The sequence below is a fragment of the Scyliorhinus torazame genome, chromosome 8, assembly GCF_047496885.1.
Source record: "Scyliorhinus torazame isolate Kashiwa2021f chromosome 8, sScyTor2.1, whole genome shotgun sequence".
Taxonomy (NCBI): Eukaryota; Metazoa; Chordata; class Chondrichthyes; order Carcharhiniformes; family Scyliorhinidae; genus Scyliorhinus; species Scyliorhinus torazame.
In genome coordinates, this window is record NC_092714.1 from 35,976,790 (window position 1) to 35,997,127 (window position 20,338).

Genomic DNA, 20,338 nt, shown 5'->3' on the forward strand with positions numbered 1-20,338 from the left:
GGGAATTTGCAGGCGGATAATGGCGTCCCTGGTTGTGGGCTATGTGGGAGGAGGAGCTCGGACTGGAATTAGATGAGGGGGTCTGGTGTGAGGCCTTGTGTAGCGTGAACGCTTCTTCATCATGCGTGAGACTGGGGCTACTACAGTTGAAGGTGGTGCACCGGGTGCACTTAACTAGGGCTAGGATGAGCCAGTTGTTTGAGGAGGTGGAAGTTAAGTGTGAATGCTGTGGGAGGGGCCTGGAAAATCATGTGCAAATGTTCTGGGCATGTCCTGAGCTGGTGAGATTTTGGGTTTCCTTCTTCTGCACCACGTCAGCGATTCTACAGATGGAATTGGAGCACAGTCCCCTGTTGGCCATATTTGGGGTGTCAGACCTGCCGGAGCTGCAGACTGCTGCGGGGGCAGGTGTCTTAGCCTTCACCTCACAGGCGGGTGCTGTTGAAGTGGAGGTCAGCTTCTCCACCCAATGCCTCCGTGTGGCTGGGGGATCTTATGGAGTTTTTGCTTCTTGAGAAAAATAAGTATACGTTAAGGGGAGCAATTGAGGGGTTTTGTAAAATATGGCATCATTTCATTCTGTTTTATAAAGAAATAGTTACCCTCCGCTGTTAGGGATTGTGGGAGGTTGTGGTTTTGTTTGATATTGTGTTTTATATTATTGTTCTGTGTTCATGAAAAATTGTTCAATGAAAATATTACATAGTATTTTTTAATAATTGTTTGTAATAATGATCTTTATTAGTGTCACAATATATTATATTTGTGAGAGTTTGCATGTGGTATTCGCATTGATCTGGCTGTCATATGTAGACTTAACAACATTTTACATAGGATTAAATAGGATATACAACACAGAATTAGGTCATTCTACCAACCAGCCCATACCCAACCATGCTCGAGTCAAGTCTCCGTCCATCTTCCCTTACCTATACCTACTATCGTAATCATCTGCCCTTTTCTCCCACAAGTGCCTCCATCACCCCAAAAATCAGCACCATAGGGTCCAACATGATCTTGACCTCCCTCACAATCCCCGACAAACTCTCAAACATCATTTTCCAAAGCCTCGCCGGCTTTGTGCATCCCCAAAACAGAAGGACATGATTCGCTGGCTCCCTCCTCTCACATCTCTCACACTTATCCTTAATTCCCAGGAAGAACCCACTCATCCAGGTCCGAGTCATATGATCCTGATGCGCCACCTTAAATTGTATGAGGCTCATCCTCGCATAGGAGGAGGTTGAGTTGATTCGCTGCATTATTTCACTCCAAATTCCCCACCCCAGCTTCATCCCCAACTCCTCCTCCCACCTCCACTTGATCTATTGCAAGTTTCTAACAGTTGGCATAGTGGTGTCAAGATTTTTTTAAAATTATAAATCAGAAGACTTTACATTCTCATTCCAAGCAAGAGTGATTTTGTACGGTCACAAAGTAATTAAGAACGAGGAAGACCACTCAGCTCAAATTCATTCATCCAGAATTCTGTTCTGGCCTCCTTTTTACCGTGATGTGATGATGCCGGCATTGGACTGGGGTGGGCACAGTAAGAAGTCTTACAACACCAGGTTAAGGCCCAACAGGTTTCATAGATAGAATTTACAGTGCAGAAGGAGGCCATTCGGCCCATCGAGTCTGCACCGGCTCTTGGAAAGAGCACCCTACCCAAGGTCCACACCTCCACCCTATCCCCATAACCCAGTAACCCCACCTTACACTAAGGGCAATTTTGGACACTATGGGCAATTTAGCATGGCCAATCCACCTAACCCGCACATCTTTGGACTGTGGGAGGAAACCGGAGCACCCGGAGGAAACCCACGCACACACGGGGAGGATGTGCAGACTCCGCACAGACAGTGACCCAAGCCGGAATCGAACCTGGGACCCTGGAGCTGTGAAGCATTTGTGCTATCCACATTTGTTTTGAATCACTAGCTTTCGGAGCACTGCTCCTTCCTCTGGTGAATGAAGAGATGGGTTTCAGAAACATATATTTAGACAAAGTCAAAGATGTATTACAATACTATGAATGCGAGTCTTTGCAGGTAATTAAGTCTTCACAGATCCAGAGAGAGGGGTAATCACAGGTTAAAGAGTGTGAATTGTCTCAAGCCAGGACAATTGATAGGATTTTGCAAGCCCAGGTCAGATGGTGGGGGATAAATGTAATGCGACATGAATCCAAGGTCCCAGTTGAGGCTGTACACATGTGTGCGGAACTTGGCTATAAGTTTCTGCTCGGCGATTCTGTGTTGTCGCGCGTCCTGAAGGTCGCCTTGGAGAACGCTTACCTAAAGATCAGAGGCTGAATTCCCTTGACTACTGAAGCGTTCCCCGACTGGAAGGGAACATTCCTGCCTGGCGATTGTCGCGCGATGTCCGTTCATCCATTGTCGAAGCGTCTGCATGGTCTCGCCAATGTACCACGCTTCGGGACATCCTTTCCTGCAGCGTATGAGGTAGACAATGTTGGCCGAGTTGCTCGGGTATGTACCACGTACCTGGTGGGTGATGTTCTCAAGTGTAATAATGGTACCCATGTCGATGATCTGGCACGCCTTGCACAGATTTCCATGGCAATGGTGTGTGGTGTTGTGGTTGCTGTTCTGAAGGCTGGGTAGTTTGCTGCAAACAATGATCTGTTTCAGGTTGCGCGGTTGTTTGAAGGCAAGTAGTGGTGGTATGGGGATGACCTTGGCAAGATGTTTGTCTTCATCGATGACGTGTTGAAGGCTGCGAAGAAGATGTTGTAGTTTCTCCGCTCCGGGGAAGTACTGGATGATGAAGGGTACTCTGTTGGTTGTGTCCCATGTTTGTCTTCTGAGGAGGTCGGTGAGGTTTTTTGCTGTGGTGCGTTGGAACTGTTGATTGATGAGTTGAGCGCCATATCCCGTTCGTATGAGGGCATCTTTCAACATCTGTAGATGTCTGTTACGCTCCTCCTCGTCTGAGCAGATGTGTGTATAGGGAGGGCTTGTCCATAGGGGATGGCTTCTTTAATGTGTTTAGGGTGGAAGCTGGAGAAGTCTTTGTCTATATATATGTGTCTGGAACCCACCTCTTCATTCACCTGAGGAAGGAGCAGTGCTCCGAAAGCTAGTGATTCGAAACAAACCTGTTGGACTTTAACCTGGTGTTGTAAAACTTCTTACTGTGCTCCTTTTTTCCAACATCCAATTGTTCCTTAAATTCATTCAGGGTTGTCATTTCCACTCTTCTTCGGGGAAGTTTGTGTGGTGCTGATCACTCTGCATGAAAAATAGTTTCCTAAAGTAATTTCTAAAATTACCTTTTTCAACTTTGTGACCCCATTCTTGCTGAACAATTTAAATCGCAAAGGAGGCAGACTTGCCGTTTCCTGTTCTCGGTGAGCGCTTAAAATGTCAGAAAAGAAAAACTGCCTTTGCAGGCTGTGCTTCACCAGAGCAACAGTAACAAAGTTGTGACAAGCCCTCGAATCTGACTGGAATCAAACCCCAGCATCGGGACAGCACTGCCAATGGCAGCCACAGTTATTATATTCCTCAGCTTAACAGCCACTTGGAACCGGCCAATTTGCAGCTTACAGATAAACAAGAGCAAGCATATTTTGTGAGGCATTCCATGGACATCCAACAATAGAATTAAAGGGCTGCCACAAGTTTTTCCATGTGACAGGATTGCTTAAATCCAAGCTATTATTAATGGCATACATGTATTCGACGTTTAGCTGCTGTAGTATAAAGAGTCAAAGGTTCTGCTGCTTTTCCACAAAACACCTTTAATTTCCTTAACAGACTTTGCCCCAAACTCTAACATCAAATCACCAGTCACAAGGGCCACCTGAAGCCCCTTTACATATCAGTGTCAATAATTGGATGCTTAACATAAATGAGACAACTAATTGGAATGTCTCTTAACCCATTACTTAACAAATAATTAGGTGAAATAAAGTTACAAGAAACTCAAAAACACACACGCAATTTTCCCCTTTCTTTTTCTTTTCAGTTTTGGAAGAAGAAGAAAAAGCAGTCACAGAAACAGGCGCCCTTCTTTAACAATATCCAAAAGTTTCTGTGAACTAGCCCCTCTTTTTGTAAAACAGTCTGACAATTGATAGCTACTGTCAACCCAGTTAATTTTTGCTATCTCCCCTCTGTCCAACATAGAACATAGAACATAGAAAATACAGCACAGAAGAGGCCCTTCGGCCCACGATGCCAGAAAGATTTCCTTTATAGTGCCAGTAAAACATTGCCGGATCTGCTTTCAACTGGCAACATCTGCTTCAAATGTGCGACGTTTATCCTTAACCTTTTTTCATTGACACTTTTTGTAGAGTGTACATTTTCCCATAGGGATTTATTGTCAATGTGACATTCAATAGGTATATTTCCCAAATCCCCTAATCCCAAAATTTCTGTCAATATCTGAGATATATAAAAGGCCATATCCACCGCCTCTACAAGGCTTAATGTCTCAGCAGCCAAAGTGCTTTTGATCACTCTCCTTATTTTCTTTGTTTTCCACACAAGAGGACAACATTTACCATTGTTCCCCAAAAGGAAAATTATAAAACCTGCTGCACTTGAAACCCCATCACATAAATTTGCATAGGACGCATCACTATAAACTATGAGTTTCAAGTGCCTACGGTCACCTAAAACCGGGAACCTCAAAACACACTCCTGCATTTTTAGTTTGACCAACGCTTTATTTGCTCTTATTATGTCTTCCACTTTGGGATCATTCATTTTTGTACTCAACTCTAAGACATCAAAACTCATGTCCATCCTAGTCTGTCTACCTAACCAATTCAGTTGCCCAATTAAACTTCGCAGGTGCTCTTTTCCTATATTTGAAACCATTGCGTCTTTTTGTGAAACCCGGCCACGACTAATTGCTATTGGGCTGATGCTTTCCAAATAAGATTGCTGACATAAAGTTGCCCCTAACTTAGTCTGTCCGATTTCTAGTCCAATATATTTAAATGCACCGGAAGCCTGACTTCCAATCCTGAATTCTTTCCTCAAACCAGAGATTACAATAGCTTCAAAATCACTAGTCCCACCCCACAAAAAAATCATCGACATGCATCATAAAGATGCCAGAAAGATTTCCTTTATAGTGCCAGTAAAACATTGGCGGATCTGCTTTCAACTGGCAACAGCCTAACTTTAACAAAACTGACCTTACCGAAAAGTACCAGACTCTAGACGCATCACTCAATCCATATACACATTTGTTCAACCTCCAGAGTACCCCTTCTGTGTTAGCTGCCTCTTTTGGAGGACGGAGAAAAATGTCTCTTTGGAGCTGATGCCCCTGCAAAAAGGCAGCTTTAATATCTATAGATTTGCATTCCCATGCCTTTGTGGCTAATAGAGCCAAGAAGATCTTTAAATTAACCTTTCCTGCTGTAGGTGAATCTACCCTTAAATCCTGATCTTCTAAGTTTTCTTCAAATCCCCTTGCCACAAGCCTGGCCTTTGCCTTATAAGTTCCATCTGGAAGAACCTTTTCCGTACAAATCCATCTGTGGGATGGAGCTCTTTGTCCTCTATCCGGTACTTCCGTGCATACCCCAAATTCACTCCAACTATGCAGTTCTTGCTGTTTGGCATCTTTGATAACTTTTTCATCTAATTTATTGGAAGCCACCAAAATCTCACGTGCATGTGGGCTTCTACTCCTATTAGTATTCGTAGTCTTACTCATATTCCGAGGTCTTGATAAACTACGTCCCCTCTCCCGCCTGGTATCTCGTTCTGTACTGCTACTGCTTGATCTTTCCCTTCTGCTGCGGGATGTCCTTTCAATAGTTCTCGACCTTTTCCTGCGGACCTGTTCACTATCCGATGTACTATCAGAACTGGCACTGCGTTTCTGTGCCCTCCATTTTTGAACTTCATTTTCCCAATCCATTGTCTTGACTCCCTCCCCTGAATGCTGTACATTCAACCAATGTTTATACTTTCCAGTGGCCTTCCCTGCTCTACTAATAACAGTTGCATCCTTCCATTGACTAGACCCTTCAGGCAAGTATATCACTTTTGTACCAACTTTTCGCATTCACCCTTTAGGGGAAAAATGGCCTGTTCTAATTCATCAGAAGTGTTGTGTTCCTCTACAGAAACCCTGTCTATATCAGTTAACTGGTCCTCATAGTTCTGCAACACGTGCGTACCAGATGACTCTGGTTCCTCGTCATGTCTGTCTGCTCTGTCTAAATTTGAAAATTTGTAATCTGTACTCATTATCCTTGATGAACGTACCCTAACAGTTTGATTACCATGTTGCAAAATAATTGTTTTGCCATCTATGCCTATGATCTTCCCTGGGCCTTTCCATTCATTAGAATTGTCTCTTACAGTATACCATGTCTCCTTGCTGAAAAACGGCATCTGATGGCTGTACATTATGTCTTAAAGCTCTGTGAATTCTTTCAGAGACTTTTGCTTCCAGAAAGGCTTTTCTACTGCTATGTAATGCCTTTAAATCCTCAGCAAAAGCAGAGCTAATTGTAGTCCCTTTCCAAGCTGGAGGCTGGTCATCTAAGATGGACGGAATTTTAGGGTTTCACCAAACAATAATTGATAGGGACTATAGCCCCCATCCATCTGCAATGAATTCTTTGCATGTACTGCCCATGCTAAAGCTGAATTTAACTTGCAGTTTGGTCTATCCGCCAAAATTTTCCGGAGCATGTCACCTATTACTACGTGGTTTCTTTCACACACACCATTACTAAATGGGCTTTCCGCAGGCGTATTCATAACTGTGATATTCACATTTTCACACATATCCCTAAACTCATCATTCGCAAATTCTCTCCCATTGTCTGTAGGAAATTTTGCCAGTGGGCCCATTCCTGTCCCTATCCATTTTTCCACGATTTGATCCAGAATTACGCTCTTTTATTTACTTCGTACAATCGTTGATTGACTAAATCTGGTTGCTAATTCTACAAAATGCAAAATAAATATATTGTTAGCTTTATCCCAGATCTTTTTTTTAAAATAATTTTTATTATTAAAGGTTTTCATAAAATATCAATAACAAAATGAGAAAGAAAAAGAACCCAACAGGGTTAAGTACAAAACACAATCTAAAAAAGCAACCCCCCAAACCCCTCCCCCCCCCGTACCTAAATAATAAATTAACATTAACACCCCGACTTAAGACAACAGGTGTATACACCCCCTCAGACCCTTCCAGTGTAAATAACATAAACAAAAATAAAGTAAACCCCCCCCACCCCCCGAGTTGCTGCTGCCATTGACCAAGGTCTAGCGTTCTGCCAGAAAGTCTAAGAACGGTTGCCACCGCCTAAAGAACCCTTGTACCGACCCTCTCAAGGCGAATATCACCCTCTCCAATTTAATGAACCCTGCCATATCGCTAATCCAGGATTCCACGCTTGGCGGCCTTGTATCTTTCCACTGAAGGAGAATCTTTCGCCGGGCTACCAGGGACGCAAAGGCCAGAATTCCGGCCTCTTTCGCCTCCTGCACTCCCGGCTCCTCTGCCACCCCAAATATTGCGAGCCCCCAGCCCGGTTTGACACTGGATCCTACCACCCTCGACACCGTCCTCGCTACGCCCTTCCAAAATTCCTCCAGCGCTGGGCATGCCCAGAACATATGGGTGTGATTTGCTGGGCTCCCTGAGCACCTAACACACCTGTCCTCACCCCCAAAGAACCTGCTCATCCTTGTCCCGGTCATGTGTGCCCTGTGCAGCACCTTAAACTGTACGAGGCTGAGCCTCGCGCATGAAGAGGAAGAGTTCACCCTCCCTAGGGCATCTGCCCACGTCCCCTCTTCGATCTCCTCTCCCAACTCCTCCTCCCACTTACCTTTCAACTCCACCACCGAGGCCTCCTCCTCCTCCTGCATCACCTGGTAAGTTTCCGAGATCTTCCCCACTCCCACCCACCCCCCCCCCCGAGAGCACCCTGTCCTGTACTGTGTGTGGCAGTAGCCGTGGGAATTCCACCACCTGCCGTCTGGCAAACGCCCTTACCTGTAAGTACCTGAAGGTGTTCCCCGGGGGGAGCCCGTACTTCTCCTCCAACTCACCCAAGCTCGCGAACTTCCCGTCCACAAACAGGTCCCCCAACTTTCGTATGCCTGCCCTGTGCCACCCCGAAAACCCTCCACCTGATCTTCCTGGGGCGAACCGGTGGTTCCCCCGTAATGGGGTCCACGCCGAGGCCCTAACTTCCCCCCCAATGCCGCCTCCACTGCCCCCAAATTTTGAGGGCCGCGACCACCACCGGGCTCGTGGTATACCTCCTTGGAGGGAGCGGCAGCGGTGCCGTTGCCAGCGCCCCCAGACTCGTACCCACACAGGATGCCGTCTCCAGCCTCTTCCATGCAGCCCCCTCCCCCTCCATCACCCACTTGCGCACCATTGTCGCACTGGCGGCCCAGTAGTACCCACAGAGGTTGGGCAGCGCCAGCCCTCCTATCTCTACTCCGCTCCAGGAACACCCTTCTCACCCTCGGAGTCCCTCGCGCCCACACAAACCCCATTATACTCCTGTTAACCCGCTTGAAAAAAGCCTTCGGGATAAACACGGGGAGGCACTGGAGCAGGAACAAAAACCTTGGGAGCACCGTCATTTTGATTGACTGCGCCCTACCCGCCAGGGACAGCGGCAACGCGTCCCACCTCTTGAACTCCTCCTCCATTTGCTCCACCAGCCTTGTAAAGTTAAGCCTATGCAGGGCCCCCCAGCTCCTGGCCACCTGGAGCCCCAAATATCTGAAACTCCTCTCCGCCCTTTTTAGTGGGAGCTCACCAATCCCCCTCTCCTGGTCCCCTAGCTGAACTACGAACAGCTCGCTCTTCCCCATATTGAGCTTGTACCCCAAAAAGTCCCCGAATTCCCTAAGCATCCTCATTACCTCTGGCATTCCTCCCACTGGGTCCGCCACATACAGCAGCAGGTTGTCCGCATAAAGTGACACCCTATGCTCCTCCCCACCCCGCACCAACCCCCTCCAGTTCCTCGACTCTCTAAGTGCCATAGCCAGGGGTTCAATCGCCAGTGTGAAGAGCAGGGGGGACAGGGGACACCCCTGTCTCGTCCCTCGGTGCAACCAAAAGTACTCGGACCTCCTCCTATTTGTGGCCACACTCGCCATCGGGACCTCGTACAACAGTCTAACCCACCTGACAAACCCCTCCCCAAACCCGAACCTCTTCAGCACCTCCCACAGGTACCCCCACTCTACCCTATCGAAGGCTTTCTCAGCGTCCATCGCCACCACTATCTCCGCCTCCCCCTCCCTCGCCGGCATCATGATAACGTTCAAAAGCCTCCGCACATTCGCGTTCAACTGTCTCCCCTTCACAAACCCCGTCTGGTCTTCATGAATGATCTGCGGCACACAATCCTCAATCCTCGTGGCTAAGACCTTCGCCAGCACCTTGGCATCTACATTTAGCAAGGAAATCGGTCTGTAAGACCCACATTGCAGGGGATCCTTGTCCCGCTTCAGGATCAAGGAGATCAGTGCCCGGGACATCGTTGGGGGTAAAGCCCCCCCCTCCCTTGCCTCATTAAAGGTCCTAACTAACAGCGGCCCAACAGGTCCATATATTTTTTATAGAACTCGACCGGGAAACCGTCCGGCCCCGGTGCCTTCCCCGTCTGCATGCTTCCTATCCCTTTGATCAGCTCCTCCAGCCCAATCGGGTCCCCCAGTCCCGCCACCAGTCCCTCTTTCACCTTTGGAAACCTCAATTGGTCCAGGAAACGGCCCATCCCTCCCTCCTCCCGTGGGGGCTCGAAACGGTACAATTCCTCGTAGAAGTCCCTGAAGACCCCATTGATGCCAACCCCACTCCGCACCACGCTCCCTCCCCTGTCCTTAACTCCCCCGATCTCCCTAGCTGCATCCCGCTTCCGAAGCTTATGCGCCAGCATCCGGCTTGCCTTTTCCCCATACTCGTAGACCGCGCCCTGGGCCTTCCTCCACTGCACCTCCGCCTTCCTGGTGGTTACCAGGTCGAATTCGGCCTGGAGGCTGCGCCTCTTCCTCAACAATCCTTCCTCAGGTTCTTCCGCATACCTCCTGTCTACCCTCACCATCTCCCCCACCAGCCTCTCCTTCTCCCCCCCGCTCCCTCCGCTCCTTGTGGGCCCTGATGGAGGTCAGCTCTCCCCTCACCACCGCCTTCAGTGCCTCCCATACCATCCCCACTCGGACCTCCCCGTTGTCGTTGGTCTCCAAGTACCTCTCTATACTTCCTCGGACACGCTCGCTCACCTCCTCGTCCGCCAACAGCCCCACCTCCAAGCGCCACAGCGGGCGCTGGTCCCTCTCCTCCCCCATCTCCAAGTCCACCCAATGCGGGGCGTGGTCCGAAATGGCTATTGCCGAATACTCGGTATCCTCTACTCGCTTTATCCCAGATTTTAAGGTCCATGGCCACAATGTCGTTAAAATCCCTGTCCAAAGGTAGGGTTACTATCGGTCGTGCTGATGTCCTTCTGTACTTCCTACAAACTTCACAGCGATCACTAACCTGTTCTATCAGTTTAGTATAGTCTTCATCCCTTACCCCTGCATCCTTTAATACATTTTTCAGCTTCTGAGGAGATGGATGCGCAAATTGCCTATGCAGTTTTAATACAACAAGCTTTTTATCAGCTAAAGTCCCATTTTCAACTGCCATTAACACATCCTTAACAACTGTACTTGAAATATTATTTGTCAGTAATGGAATACAATAGTGTCCTGACTGTGTAAATTGTAAGTCCACCGTCTTTCCAAAAACTGTTGCCTCAACCTGTTCCAAATCCAGTTTCATGTGTGCTTTCTTCATCGATGGTCTGCTCAGAAGCAAAGGTATCTCACTTGATACAACATCCATGCTAATGAAATGATTCACTCTGGCAATATTGCAAGGGACCACCACTCTTTTCAGCGACTTCAGAGTATTATCATCCCCAAACCTGAAACTTTGTGGAACTTTCAAATTCCTTAACCTTGTTGAGCTGGAGTCTGAGCTTCAAACACTGAGGCACATCCGGGAGGGGGAGACTTACCTGGACACTGTGTTTCAGGAGGCAGTCACACCTGTCAGAGTAAGTAGTTTAAATCCTGCTAGTGGCCAGGGACAGCAGGGTGTGACTGCAAGTCAGGCAGGTAAAGGGAACCAGCAGTCAGGAACTCAGGAGCCTCAGCCCTTGACTCTGTCCAACCGGTATGAGGCACTTGCTCCCTGTGTAGATGGCGAACAGGGCTGCAGGAAGGATGAGTCAGCTGACCAAGGCACCATGGTTCAGCAGGCCATTCAAGGGGAGGGAGTAAATAGGCAAATTGTAGTTGTAGGGGATTCTATTATCAGGGGGATAGATAGTATCCTTTGTGAGCAGGATAAAGAGTCCCGCATGGTATGTTGCCTGCCCGGTGCCAGGGTGCGGGACATCTCTGACCGGCTTGAAAGGATACTGGAGAGGGAGGGGGAGGATCCAGTTGTTGTGGTCCATGTCGGTACCAACAACATAGGCAAGTCTAGGAAAGAGGACCTGTTTAGAGATTATAAAGAGCTAGGATTCAAATTAAAAAACAGGTCCTCAAGGGTCATAATCTCCGGATTACTGCCCGAGCCATGTGCAAATTGGCATAGGGAGGCAAGAATAAGGGAAGTTAACACGTGGCTGAAAGAGTGGTGTGGGAAAGAGGTGTTCCTTTTCATGGGACAATGGCATCAGTTTTGGGACAGGGGGGACCTATACCGTTGGGATGGTCTCCACCTGAACCGAGCTGGGACCAGCGTTCTGGCGAAAAGAATAAATAGGGTGGTCAATAGGACTTTAAACTAAAGATTGGGGGGGAAGGGAAAGTCAGGGAACCAAGAGGTGAAGTAATCAGTGGGAAGCGTAGCTGCTTAGGAATACAAAAAAGCACGAAAAGACAAAACTCAGGAGAGGTTACGATAGTCCCCATCCCACAAAATATGACACAGTGTATGGAAAGGCTCAGTAAACCAAGGTCCACCATACTAAGAAAACAAAAAGGGACGGTCAATAGAGAATTAAAGGTGCTATATTTAAATGCGCACAGTGTACGGAACAAGGTAGATGAGCTTGTGGCCCAGATTGTGACTGGCAGGTATGATGTGGTAGGCATCACAGAGACATGGTTGCAGGGGGTTCAGGACTGGCATTTAAACATCCAGGGATTCACAACCTATCGAAAAGACAGGGAGGTGGGCAGAGGGGGCGGGGTTGCCTTGTTAATTAGGAATGAAATTAAATCAATAGCACTAAATGACATAGGGACAGATGATGTGGAGTCTGTGTGGGTAGAGTTGAGGAACCACAAAGGCAAAAAAACCACAATGGGAGTTATGTACAGGCCTCCTAACAGTGGTCAGGACCGGGGGCACAAAATGCACCATGAAATAGAAAGTGCATGTCAGAAAGGCAAGGTCACAGTGATCATGGGGGACTTCAATATGCAGGTGGACTGGGTAAATAATGCTGCCAGTGGACCCAAGGAAATGGAATTCATTGAATGTTTACAGGAGGGCTTTTTGGAACAGCTTGTGATGGAGCCCACGAGGGAACAGGCCATTCTGGACTTAGTGTTATGTAATGAGCCAGACTTGATTAAAGATCTTAAAGTAAGGGAGCACTTAGGAGGCAGTGATCATAATATGGTAGAATTCAATCTCCAATTTGAAAGAAAGAAGGTAGAATCAGATGTAAAGGTGTTACAGTTAAATAAAGGTAACTACAGGGGCATGAGGGAGGAACTGACGAAAATCGACTGGGAGCAGACCCTAGTGGGAAAGACAGTAGAACAGCAATGGCAGGAGTTTCTGGGAGTAATTGAGGACACAGTACAGAGGTTCATCCCAAAGAAAAGAAAGGTTATCAGAGGGGGGATGAGGCAGCCATGGCTAACAAAGGAAGTTAGGGAATGCATCAAAGCAAAAGAGAAAGCCTATAATGTGGCAAAGAGTAGTGGGAAGTCAGAAGATTGGGAAGGCTACAAAAACAAACAGAGGATAACAAAGAGAGAAATAAGGAAAGAGAGGATCAAATATGAAGGTAGGCTAGCCAGTAACATTAGGAATGATAGTAAAAGTTTCTTTAAATACATTAAAAACAAACGGGAGGCAAAAGTTGACATTGGGCCGCTCCAAAATGACGCTGGTAATTTTGTGATGGGAGACAAGGAAATAGCTGAGGAACTAAATAAGTACTTTGCGTCAGTCTTCACAGTAGAAGACATGAGTAATATCCCAACAATTCCGGAGAGTCAGGGGGCAGAGTTGAATATGGTAGCCATCACAAAGGAGAAAGTGCTAGAGAAACTAAGAGGTCTAAAAATTGATAAATCTCCGGGCCCAGATGGGCTACATCCTAGAGTTCTAAAGGAGATAGCTGAAGAAATAGTGGAGGCGTTAGTTATGATCTTTCAAAAGTCACTGGAGTCAGGGAAAGTCCCAGAGGATTGGAAAATCGCTGTTGTAACCCCCCTGTTCAAGAAGGGAACAAGGAAAAAGATGGAAAATTATAGGCCAATTAGCCTAACCTCGGTTGTTGGCAAGATTCTAGAATCCATTGTTAAGGATGAGATTTCTAAATTCTTGGAAGTGCAGGGTCAGATTAGGACAAGTCAGCATGGATTTAGTCAGGGGAGGTCGTGCCTGACAAACCTGTTAGAGTTCTTTGAAGAGATAACAAATAGGTTAGACCAAGGAGAGCCAATGGATGTTATCTATCTTGACTTCCAAAAGGCCTTTGATAAGGTGCCTCACGGGAGACTGCTGAGTAAAATAAGGGCCCATGGTATTCGAGGCAAGGTACTAACATGGATTGACGATTGGCTGTCAGGCAGAAGGCAGAGAGTTGGGATAAAAGGTTCTTTTTCGGAATGGGAACCGGTGACGAGTGGTGTCCCGCAGGGTTCAGTGTTGGGGCCACAGCTGTTCTCTTTATATATTAACGATCTAGATGACGGGACTGGGGGTATTCTGGCTAAGTTTGCCAATGATACAAAGATAGGTGGAGGGGCAGGTAGTATGGAGGAGGTGGGGAGGCTGCAGAAAGATTTAGACAGTTTAGGAGAGTGGTCCAAGAAATGGCTGATGAAATTCAACGTGGGCAAGTGCGAGGTCTTGCACTTTGGAAAAAAGAATAGAGGCATGGACTATTTTCTAAACGGTGACAAAATTCATAATGCTGAAGTGCAAAGGGACTTGGGAGTCCTAGTCCAGGATTCTCTAAAGGTAAACTTGTAGGTTGAGTCGGTAATTAAGAAAGCAAATGCAATGTTGTCATTCATCTCAAGAGGCTTGGAATATAAAAGCAGGGATGTACTTCTGAAGCTTTATAAAGCATTAGTTAGGCCCCATTTAGAATACTGTGAGCAATTTTGGGCCCCACACCTCAGGAAGGACATACTGGCGCTGGAGCGGGTCCAGCGGAGATTCACACGGATGATCCCAGGAATGGTAGGCCTAACATACGATGAACGTCTGAGGATCCTGGGATTATATTCATTGGAGTTTAGGAGGTTGAGGGGAGATCTAATAGAAACTTACAAGATAATGAATGGCTTAGATAGGGTGGATGTAGGGAAGTTGTTTCCATTAGCAGGGGAGACTAGGACCCGGGGGCACAGACTTAGAATAAAAGGGAGTCACTTTAGAACAGGGATGAGGAGAAATTTCTTCAGCCAGAGAGTGGTGGGTCTGTGGAATTCATTGCCACAGAGGGTGGTGGGGGCCGGGACGTTGAGTGTCTTTAAGACAGAAGTTGATAAATTCTTGCTTTCTCGAGGAATTAAGGGCTATGGAGAGAGAGAGGGTAAATGGAGTTGAAATCAGCCATGATTGAATGGTGGAGTGGACTCGATGGGCCGAATGGCCTTACTTCCGCTCCTATGTCTTATGGTCTTATGGTTACGATTTTCAGTATTCAAGGAGTCCAGGTAACATTTTAACCAGTCAATTCCACACACAGTAGATGTGCAGCCACTGTCCAATACAGCACAATTGAATGATTCTGCAACCAACACCCTCATTACCGGTGTAAAACTGCTTGTTAATAGGACAATGCCTTCTTTCTGGTCACTATCTTTTTCCTCTTCTGACTCTTCCGTGACATGTGTCGCTTCAAACACTCTATTATAACGTGTTGGGCAGTTGAAAGCATAATGGTATTGAGAGTCACATCGAAAACATCGATTTATCATATCCCGGGCATTTCTGGGGTTCATCTTCCTATTGTAGGTTCTAACTGTGTTTCTGTCTTCATACTTTCCATGTCCCAATCTCCCTCTATAGCCTTGGAACTTTTTCATAGCCGTGCGATTTCGCCATCCTGTTAATTGTGCGTCTTCTATATTCTGCTTTATTGCAGGCTGACCTATTTGGGTCATCAGAGCCATTGGAATCGAATGTTTCCCCAGAAACGTCTTTAAAGCTTCTGTCATCTGATCGAATAAGGTATCCTTATCCGCAAACTGAACTCCTGTCAAAACCAGGAGCCTATCCATGTTGCTCACTCTAGCACAGTCAAATAATTTAAAGGCCAACACAGACTGTGGAAATTCCAGGTTGTGTTTCTGCAGCCTTTTATATAGTCTGCCAAATTCCATTATATAGTCTTCCATGGAGAATTCCTCTATTTTCCGGAACTTATCAAAATCCGACCATGCTTCACACGCACTTAACAAGTCATCCTTTTTATAAATCTTATCCATGTAACGTAATAGTCTCCAGAACTTCTTCTGAGTCTAACTCTTCCAATTCCAGCTCAGAAAACACTTTGCTTTGGATTTTACTGTCATAAGGCAGAGAAAGAGCCAATGCCATACCTTGTTTTCTCTTTCCCAAGACTTAGACCTTAGTCCACATAACTACTGCACTTCTCCATTGATCGTACAATTCCCTTTCAGAAAATAAGGGGGGGGGGGGGGGTAGTCATCTCCAGCCATCTTTATCCTCGGTTCAGCCATATTGTTTTGTTTTGTTTTCTCACTCACTCCATGGTTTGGTCTGTAAAAGTTGTATCTTTCAACCCTTTACACTTGCACAGCAACCGTTCTCTGCTACCATTTGTTAGACATTTAGCTGCTGTAGCATAAAGAGTCAAAGGTTCTGCTGCTTTTCCACAAAACACCTTTAATTTCCTTCTAACATCACATCACCTGACACAAGGGCCACCTGAAGCCTCTTTACATATCAGTGTTAGTTATTGGATGATTAACATAAATGAGACAACTAATTGGAATGTCTCTTGACCCATTACTTTTTTAAAAAATATTTTATTGAACATTTTTGGTCAACCAACACAGTACATTGTGCATCCTTTACACAATATTCTAACAACACAAATAACAATGACCTATTTTATAAACAGAAAATGAATAAATAATAAATAACAAAAATGAAAACTAACCCTAATTGGCAACTGCCTTATCACAAGTAACACTCTCCAAAAATATAATTTAACAGTCCAATATATAATTATCTGTAGCAACGACCTATACATATTATACAGTATATATTAACAACCCTGAGAGTCCTTCTGGTTCCTCCTCCCCCCCCCCCCGATCCTGGGCTGCTGCTGCTGCCTTCTTTTTTCCATTCCATCTATCTTTCTGCGAGGTATTCGACGAACGGTTGCCACCGCCTGGTGAACCCTTGAGCCGACCCCCTTAGGACGAACTTAATCCGCTCTAGCTTTATAAACCCTGCCATGTCATTTATCCAGGTCTCCACCCCCGGGGGCTTGGCTTCTTTCCACATTAGCAATATCCTACGCCGGGCTACTAGGGACGCAAAGGCCAAAACATCGGCCTCTCTCGCCTCCTGCACTCCCGGCTCTTGTGCAACCCCAAATATAGCCAACCCCCAGCTTGGTTCGACCCGGACCCCTACTACTTTTGAAAGCACCTTTGTCACCCCCATCCAAAACCCCTGTAGTGCCGGGCATGACCAAAACATATGGGTATGATTCGCTGGGCTTCTCGAGCACCTCGCACACCTATCCTCCACCCCAAAAAATTTACTGAGCCGTGCTCCAGTCATATGCGCCCTGTGTAATACCTTAAACTGAATCAGGCTTAGCCTGGCACACGAGGACGACGAGTTTACCCTGCTTAGGGCATCTGCCCACATTCCCTCCTCGATCTCCACCCCCAGCTCTTCTTCCCATTTCCCTTTTAGTTCATCTACCATAGTCTCCCCTTCGTCCCTCATTTCCCTATATATATCTGACACCTTACCATCCCCCACCCATGTCTTTGAGATCACTCTGTCCTGCACCTCTTGTGTCGGGAGCTGCGGGAATTCCCTCACCTGTTGCCTCGCAAAAGCCCTCAGTTGCATATACCTGAATGCATTCCCTTGGGGCAACCCATATTTCTCGGTCAGCGCTCCTAGACTCGCGAACTTCCCATCCACAAACAGATCTTTCAGTTGCGTTATTCCTGCTCTTTGCCACATTCCATATCCCCCATCCATTCCCCCCGGGGCAAACCTATGGTTGTTTCTTATCGGGGACCCCCCCAAGGCTCCAGTCTTTCCCCTATGCCGTCTCCACTGTCCCCAAATCTTCAGTGTAGCCACCACCACCGGACTTGTGGTGTAGTTCCTCGGTGAGAACGGCAATGGGGCTGTCACCATAGCCTGTAGGCTAGTCCCCCTACAGGACGCCCTCTCTAATCTCTTCCACGCCGCTCCCTCCTCCTCTCCCATCCACTTACTCACCATTGAAATATTAGCGGCCCAGTAATACTCACTTAGGCTCGGTAGTGCCAGCCCCCCCCTATCCCTGCTACGCTGTAAGAATCCCTTCCTCACTCTCGGGGTCTTCCCGGCCCACACAAAACCCATGATGCTCTTTTCGATCCTTTTAAAAAAAGCCTTCGTGATCACCACCGGGAGGCACTGAAACACAAAGAGGAATCTCGGTAGGACCACCATCTTAACCGCCTGCACCCTCCCTGCCAGTGACAGGGATACCATATCCCATCTCTTGAAATCCTCCTCCATTTGTTCCACCAACCGCGTTAAATTTAACCTATGCAATGTGCCCCAATTCTTGGCTATCTGGATCCCCAGGTAACGAAAGTCCCTTGTTACCTTCCTCAACGGTAGGTCCTCTATTTCTCTACTCTGCTCCCCTGGATGCACCACAAATAACTCACTTTTCCCCATGTTCAATTTATACCCTGAAAAATCCCCAAACTCCCCAAGTATCCGCATTATTTCTGGCATCCCCTCCGCCGGGTCTGCCTCTTGACCCATTACTTAACAACATGTGGGGCTATGGGTCCTGCATATAATCTCACAGCCTTCATACTAAGCTACAGACAAAGTACTGGGAAATGGGATTAGAATAGATAGGTGCTCGATGGCTGATGCAGACATGATGGGCCGAAGGGCCTCTTTCTGTGCTGAAAAATGCTATGACTCTATGACTCTTGAGCCTTCCGCTCAATCAACTTGTAGGTTCTTTGTAACTATCTAAACAGAATATTGGAAATGAATGCCTACATTTCAAACAAAACTTTTGACTGGTGATTTGTTTTAACTCAATCCATTATTGATTATTTGATGTAGAAAGAAAACTGCAAACGTGGCTCCTCGGAGTTCTAGGCTGCTCTCAAGTGCAGTCTTTGCAAGGCAACTGTGAACAGCAACGGAGTGCAGATACAACAAGGCCCATGCAACCACTCGGATCATTATTAACCACCTCTTTAGACCTTGAACAAGTCAGAAGCCATGTTACAATGGATGACTGACACAATTATAATTTGGTGCATCATCTACAACTTGCACAGGTATATCAGGTGTTCACATAGGACACTTACCCTCAGCCAAGAGCAGAACAAGGCAAACTTGAAGAGCAGGAAGCGATTCCGGCTGAACTTCCTTTGCAGACATCGTGTCTGCATCAGCCATCGAATGGCCACGTTGCACTCGGCATGGATCGGTGCGAGGCAGTTAGGTTGCGGTAGAGGTTGAAGTCAGGATCCGCGCTGGGCACTGATTGGTTTCCGATCTAACCAGTCCACTCCCGTTGGGAGGTTCCGGATCTCGACCGGACATGGCGAGATCCCAATTAACGCCAATTGAGGGCAATCTCCATATCATTAACAGGACGGTCGCCCTATATAACGGCCTCCCGAGATCTAACCGGCTCACCAATGGGAGGTTACATGGGCGGCCTTTGCACACCTATTCAAAAATGGGAAGCGAGTGCAATGGCAGCTGAGGGGATTGGCGGAGGTGAGTAGCCATCTTCAAAATCAGGCAATCAACCAGGGGGCACTGGAGCTGTTCCCTCAGTTCTCGGAAAGGGGGGGGGGGAAGGGCCTTGTTGCGGGGGGGGGGGGGGGGGGGGGGGGTGTTGGTCGTCATTGGTGGAGGTCGCTCCCGAGCTAGGGGTGGGGAGGAAGGGTTCGGCACTGGCAGTCCTAAAGGCCACCCCCCCGAATTGTGTATACCCGTAACAGGGGCAACTCCAGCTGCTGCCTGTCTGTCCCATCGAATACTCCCGGGACAGAGCCCTATCCGTAGTAATATGGTGCAGGTCACTTTAACTCCCGTTGGCCACGAGCAGCCTCTGGTTGCACAGCTGAAGCTATTGCTAATAGGGAATTGGCTTTGTTAGTTATATGAGCACTTCACAGCCCCAGAGTGGAATCTCGTGGGTACACGTGCCATGTCACAGGTGAGTGTTATTGCCTAGCGTCCCAATCAAACTGGAGGTCTGGACACTTTGCCTGGATCCTGGGGGCATCAACACCAGAGAGTCAGCAGCCAACCATCAAACACCCTGGAGCTGGGCTGCAACACTGGAGATGTCCCCGTGGCCAGAGGGTGAGTGTGTGTGTGCGTCGGGGAGGGAACCTGAGCCAGGTCCAAGTAATGTTCCCAACAGGGTCTGGGGTCCGGTATCAAGCCCCTGCTGTACCCAGGGATGTGTTTGCAGGGCGGGGACCCTTGGCACCCTGAAGGAAGGTGGGAAACGTAAGGGTGGAGCAAGTTTGGGTGACTTGTGGGTCCTGGGATGGAAACCACATCTTATTGTAGGTCTTTTTCTTTCTCCAATTCCTCACAGATATCACATTATGGATTGTACTGTGGACTCGACAGCAGCTGTCCTCACGATGCTGTTTGGAAGTCCAGGCGGCCAGACACCAAAGAATGCGGTGGTAGCAGCATCGATGCAGTCCTCAGCTGCACACCCTGAGGACCCGGCCGCCCATCAGGTTGGGGGGGGGGGGGGGGGGGAGTCAAAGGCAGAGGCCAGCGATGGCCCATGGTGTATTGGCGTCGTTGGTAGTTTGAGACAATGCCGGACAGC